The sequence below is a fragment of the Pseudonaja textilis genome, chromosome 1 (assembly GCF_049901715.1).
Source record: "Pseudonaja textilis isolate UNSWEBS1 chromosome 1, rPseTex1.2, whole genome shotgun sequence".
In the NCBI taxonomy this organism is placed as follows: domain Eukaryota; kingdom Metazoa; phylum Chordata; class Lepidosauria; order Squamata; family Elapidae; genus Pseudonaja; species Pseudonaja textilis.
Window position 1 is genome coordinate 307484168 of NC_141990.1, and position 7034 is coordinate 307491201.

Sequence of the window (7034 nt, forward strand, 5' to 3'; positions counted from 1 at the left end):
CTTATGATTGCACCAATAAAATTCATGTCCTTTGATGAGGCATGAAACAGTTGGTGTGTAGTGAGCTCGCAGTAATTTCTCTAGGTCCGTCCATGCCATCGTCTTTACATCGGTGGGTGCCACTAATGCCTTTGCCATTTTGAATACTGCAGGACCTCAATGGGTGAGGAAAATGGCTCTCTTTCTATTTTCAGATATTTTGTGGAGGTCGCTCCCTTCTAGGAACATGAGGAATTGGTTGACGTACAATTCCCAGTCCTCGGTTGTTGGGTTTAATGGTGTGGGTGGCGAGTTGTTCCCGACCATTTCATCTCGCTCGGTCTTAGTTGCCACGTGCACAGCTGGGCTCCTTTGTCTCAGAATCCCACCCTCATCACCAGTGTTGTGTCGCAGGAAAGAGACTCAGGACCCAGTTGACTTTTTCTACTCTTTATTTTCCTCTAGGATCTCAGAGTGGAGAAACCGCAGCAGCCTTTTTTGTAGCTGACCGCTCGTGGCTCATGGCCAATGACGGCTCTTCAAATCTCCTGCCACCACAGACCAACCCATCATAAGTAAGTATGCAAATATATAACAGGAAGCATGATGGATGAAGCCAGAGAGCCACAGGTGGAAATGGGCTGGAGGATATATTGTAACAGCCTCAATATATAGTGAGTAGATGAGCAGTAAATGGAATCAAAGAAATACAGAAAAGTATAAGTCTTCTATGCCCTCAACCACCCAGATCCTTGCAGCCCAAACTCATAACCCTACTTCTGATGCAAGATGCTGGTACCACTCCAACCGCAAGAGAGGATCCTGAGCTGTCATCCCTTTTGTCCATCCTTTAGAGCTGCTTATATACCAGGCAACAGAATAAATTAATTCCTTGAGCCACTAGCTGTTTAATGTTGAGATACGGAATCTGTCTAAGATATTTACCTTGAAGACCACAAAGCTCTCTTTTGGCACCTTGGTACCAACAGAGTCTCCAAGAGGAAGGATGTCTAAACTGGAGTTCAGCAAGAGAGAAGGATCCCTATCTTATGCCCACAGAGTTCACTTCTCTCAGCCACACATTATTAGGAAGTCTCTAGACAATGGCACTTCCTCCTGTCTCCCAAGATCATTCCCACATACTATGACAATTCCTTATGCAGTTCATATTGGGAGAGGTGCTCCTTCAAGTATATGGATCCTAACGTATTAAGGGCTTTAAACATTACTATTCCTTTTAATGAGCCTTTAATGTCCAGGCAATCCATACATTCTTTTTTGATCAGTGTACCACCTCTTTGGAGCTCACCCTTACTATTTCATTCTGCACAAGCTGCTATTTCCAAGTTGTCCTCAAGGATATTGCTATGCGGAGCACATATATCACCTTCTGAATTAGGAGTCAAATCTCAGTTGGAGGGATGAGTTAGTTTAACAACATGCTTAACAACTTGTGCAATACATTATCTGAGTTCAATATGAATTGATTTAATTACAATGACAGGATTCAATCCAAGGACTATGGTTCATCCGCATTGTGGGTTACACTACTCACTTGTAAGTTGAATTGTTCTGTCAGAGGTAAAGGGTTAAACAAAATATTAATGGAATATAGAATGTTAGAATTATTTAGAGGACAATTCACTGTGGGCATGGGTCTAACTTAAGGACCCTTAAGGGTCTAACTTAAGGACCTGCTTGTCAGAAATCTGAAATGCCATCAGAAATTGGTCTCTTACCCAAGTTTATTATAATAAAGTCTGCTGGACAAGCAGACTCCATGAAGCAATGTTTTAATTATCCTCCTTACTATTATGAAAAACTCTGCAGCTCTTCAGATTATTATACGGTAAATAACCAGTTTTCTAAAGGACAGAGCTGTTTTAATTATATGACAATGAATGCATAATTATTATGTTTGTTAGAGTGAATCACAAGACAACAGACCAGATACTGCTGCTCTGGTTAGTGCATCTTAATTACTTTTTCATTTATTTTGCATATAAAAGCTATTTGCTAATTGTCTTTGCTGTAAATATGCAAAATATAATTAGCCATTCATAATTCTTTATATGTTATCTAACTGTACATTTGTTACTGAGGAATATATATTGAAGTTTGAACATTTAATGGGTTTTTGGTGGCACGGAATATTTCTGTACTAACTTTGCTGGAAAATATTAGATGGGTGTAATGCAAGTCTTCATTTAACCCCATTTCCCATGCAAAAGAATGTTCCTTCCATTAAGAACAAAGCGTGAAAATATGATGTAAATTGAAAGCTGTTCTGTGGTTCCTCAAATTGGTATATAAATCCATTGGAAAATAAATGGAATATGAGCATATGAATCTGTTTTATAATGAGTTGGACCACCAGTCCATCTAAATATTCAATATCCTTTAAATTGAGTTTGATGATGATCAGTGATGGGGGAGAAATTCCTTTGGTTCACATTTGGATACTAAGGTATCTAATCTCATGTTTATAAACCAACCCATAAATGGATATTATTTGAACTGGGTACTTTCCGATGCAGCCAAATCAAGATATTACTATGAAAAATCTGCAAAAGTAAACCAGTTTATGAAAGTAATGCTCAGGTGCATTTTAGTCAGAAAGATTATTTGTAAAAATGTGTGCACTGGACAAAAATACAGATATGAGAGCATGAAGGGGTGGGGCAAGGACTTTTGGGAGAAAAGTTGGTTTTTCATTTTTCCTCCCAGGACTTTCCATTATTGTTCAATAGAATGGAACGTTTGAAAAAAATTTGAAGAGTGAAAAAGCTTCCAATGAAATCTTTTCTTTTAGAATAATTGATAGAAATGAGGCAAGTCACTTACATATTCTATACAAATATTTTCCTTAACTTGTCATAGACAAAATATATCATGCCTCAAAGGAAAAAGAAGCACAAGAGAGTTTCTGAAAATACTTTAAAATAAATACAGTTAGAAATCATAATTGTCTGACTAACTTAGAATTTTACATTGAATAAATAAAACAGATATCCTATTTAAGCTACAACTCAGAGTTGATTGACTATTGAAGTAGTATGTAAGCCTATTAAAACAAGCAAATAAATAGATTGGTAAAGAGTGACATCAAAATGAATAGATTTCATTTCTCCCCAAAAATGCTTTATCCTTTTTCCATGGAGAATAAATTAAATATATTTTCCCAACCAATGGCTTCAACATTTGCACAAAAAAAAATTTGATCTGTCTAGGCAAAACTTGAAACCACGAAGCATATGGTTGGTGACATAAAACTATATAAAGAGTTTTATGTGATTTTTTTTAGAAAAATCATAAATAAATATGGGAATTAGATGAACCAAGCTAAAATTATATTAGACAACAGCAGGACTATAAGGCTCTGACATTGCCTGGTGAGAGAAAGTTGATCTTTATATTTAAAAAAATAGAATGAGTAATACTTAAGTATAAAATTAAGTAAAATTACACCTACTGCTATTTATGAAACCAACGTGGTATACAGCAATCAACCCTGTAATTAAAATATAATAACAGTCTATGGGGAGACCAATCTCAATGACTGAAATCTATCCCAAAATTTGTAGTTAATGCATTTATTGAATAATTTAAACAAAGCAAGAAGAATATTAATTGCATGCCATTACCAGAATGAATTGTGATCGTAGCTTGAATTACAAAGAATTATTTACATTTCCAAATTCAGTTAAAGAATATATTTTGTAGGGATGAAATAAAAGAAATCCAAGCATGAATATTATCATAGAAACATAGAAAACTGATGACAGAAAAAGACCAAGTGGTCCATTGAATTTGCCCTTTGAGTTTTTAGGGTTTTTTTTTCTTTTTTAATTAATTAATTTATTATTTTTAATTATTATTATTATTTTATTTTTTTAGTTTTGTTGGATGATGGACATGTGTTTATCTCAAGTATGTCTAAGTTCAGTTACTGATGATTGACCCACCACCCCTGCTAGGAAGTTGGTTCCAAGCTTCCACTACTCTTTCTTCTCTTTCTTTTTCTTTTTCCTCTTTTTCCATGCTGTTTTCTTCCTTACATTTTTACTGTCCTCAGCTGATTTCTTGACTTAACAAAACTGGAATTCTCAAAACCTTATTTTTACATTTTTGGAAATGAAAGAGAGTAATAATATTTTATCATGTTTTCAATAATGTCAGTAAATTATGCAATGTATCTAATCAATACCAATCAATATATCTTTTGCAACGTTAACTGAAACATTTATTTATTTTATTTATTTATTTGATTTGTCAATCGCTTACAAGATAACAGGTATAAGTATAAACATGAGTAAGAATACAGGAAATAGGTACGAATAAATGGGGATAATAGGACAGGGACGGTAGGCACGTTGATGCACTTTTGCACGCTCCTTACGACCTCTTAGGAATGGGGTGAGGTCAATAGTGGATAGTTTGAGGTTAAAGGGATGGGGGTTATATCACCATATATGCCAATATGGAATAAAGTGTGATGTATCTATGGTAACCACTTTGTTGGGTGCTGTTGGGGGTTAAGCTTATGAAGTTGTGGATAATAAACCATGTAGAGATGAGGGTTAGCACCTATATGCTCAAACTTTTTCCTTCTTGGTTTGATTGAATCAGCCAAGGGGTAAATGTCCCCCCATGATAAGACTAACAATTTTCTTGCAGGACAGATATATCTCTGCCTGCCTAGGGAGACAGTAATAAGACCATTATCAAAGAATAATTCTTTGATTTGGAGGGCCTAAGAAACTTCTAGCTGATTTCAAATGTACAATTTCTGGCGACATTAATTTAAAAAGTAATGACTTGCCAAGTCCAGCATTTGATTATTAGTTATTTGGGGGTCATTTCAATTGGGCTTTTGGCTCAATTGGCTATGCTTGGCAGTATTTTTTGTAGACTGTCAATATAATCAACAATGATATTCTTCTGGACAATATAATGGTTCTGACCTTGTGAGGGCTACGAGATTATTGTTTGGCACTTGTTGCTAGCTTGTGCATTCCATAGAATTCCATATTGACTCCTCTGCTGTTCAATAACTACATGAAACCACAGAAAAGACCTTGTTAAAGATAACACCACTTTCCAATAACCGTTTGCTAAGCATATGGGACATGACATTTTTATGTTGTTGTAACATATGAAAGATTGCTTAATTTTCAGGAGCGGTTAAGTATTTCCTAAACAAAGTCTCTTTGAGTGAGTTAATACATTTTTTTATCAGATTTTAGCTTATTGTGTTTTAATTTTTTTCATTGTTCCTTGAGTGATCTCTGGGGAAATAGTAGAATATAAATCAACTACATATCACAAAATGCTGTAAGTAAGCATCGAGTAAGAACAGTTATATAGTAGTTGTCATAGTGAATTACCCTGTTTCTCCAACAATACGGCCTCCCCCAATAGGAAGTCCCAGCATGTTTTATAGGCATGAAATGAAATTAAGCCCCTCCCCCCCAATTAAGGCCTATATTAAAACATGCACAATGTGGGGGAAATGGCGGGGGGGACTTGCTGTTAGGAAGTACTTTTGTTGCACACCCGGATATGGTGCTGCCTGCGTTGACCCTGATACAAAGTGCCCCACCAACGCCGAGGTCAACATCCAAGCCATTGCCGCCCACTTGCCCGAAGATGCAAGGGGGGAATTAAGTCACCCCCAAAAAGACGGCCTAGCCTTTTGTTTGGGACTCAAAAAAAAAGAAGACCCAGCCTTATTATATGAGAAACACGGTAATTAAAGTAGAAGTGAGCAACTTGCAGTAGCACAGCTGTTGATTGATTGAGTCCTTGTACCCTGGTGTGGTTGTATGTGGAGACAAGTCTGTGCTCAACTGCATCAAACTTTATCTCTTATTAACATGAAATTTGCATTTTCTAATTTATAGGTAGAGTTGCACACTTAGAAATAATTACTGTAATTTAACTGGAAATGCAGTAATTTCATTATAGCAGAGAAGATAGTGCTTTGTGCCTATACACTCTCTGCTGTCCAGATACTGCTAAGCATTGATGGTCACAGCTTCATAGCTTACATACTTGTCCTTTCAATTGCTTAGTTTTTAAAGCATATTTCATTCAAGAGCCATATAATAGAAGATTGACTTCTCCTGCAGAACAGAAGTAGGACATAGACAAACTGCCCTGAACACAATTTTTTTTAGTTGTATGGAAGGTAAAGAGAAAATTTACAGTTGAAAATAGTGCTGAGTCAATATTAATAACCAATACTAATAACCCACTGATCCATTCTGACTGAAGATTAGTTCTCTTATAATATCATCCCTAATAACTGAAGAATACTACCAATGTCACTTTTGGGAGTGGTGAGGACATGAGGATGCATATTGTCTTCCAATGTTAATTTTTTCTCCCTTGAAATATTATTTCATATTTCTAGGGTCTTATGCAAAACAATTCCAGTTAATACTATGTAGTTATCTACTGTGCTTTTTTCATTCTTATCTTTCAGGCCTATTCATCATCACCTTCATCAAATGAAGTCATCATTTATTCCAGTATAAGAAATTCTTCTTGTAGCTGCTTCTAGGCTCCTTTACCTTGTTTTGTCTTCACCAAATAACATTTCCTTTTCTCACCAATTATCTGCAAAAACCAAGTTTCATTGGATTATTTTATCATGTACAATGATTAAATAAGATGCAGATTTGACTGTAACATAGTCAAAGTTCAGTCATGTTCTCTCTTGGATCCAAAGGTCTTCAACATTTTTTTAAATGATCTTTTTTATTGATCAGATGCCATCATGTTGTATCAACTTTTAATGGCCACTTAGATAAGATATCTTTAGGATGAAAAACCTTCAACCTGGTCCTTCAGATCTTCCAATGGTGCACTCATCACTCCAGTAATTGAATCCCATCATCTTGCTCCTGGTTGTCTTCTTTTTCTTGTTCTTTCCACATTACCAAGCATTATAGATTTCTCAAAATAGCTAGATCTTCCCCAACACCAACATTCAAAGGTGTCAATATCCTGCTTCTTCAGAATTTAAGTTCTACTTTCATAGTGTCACACAG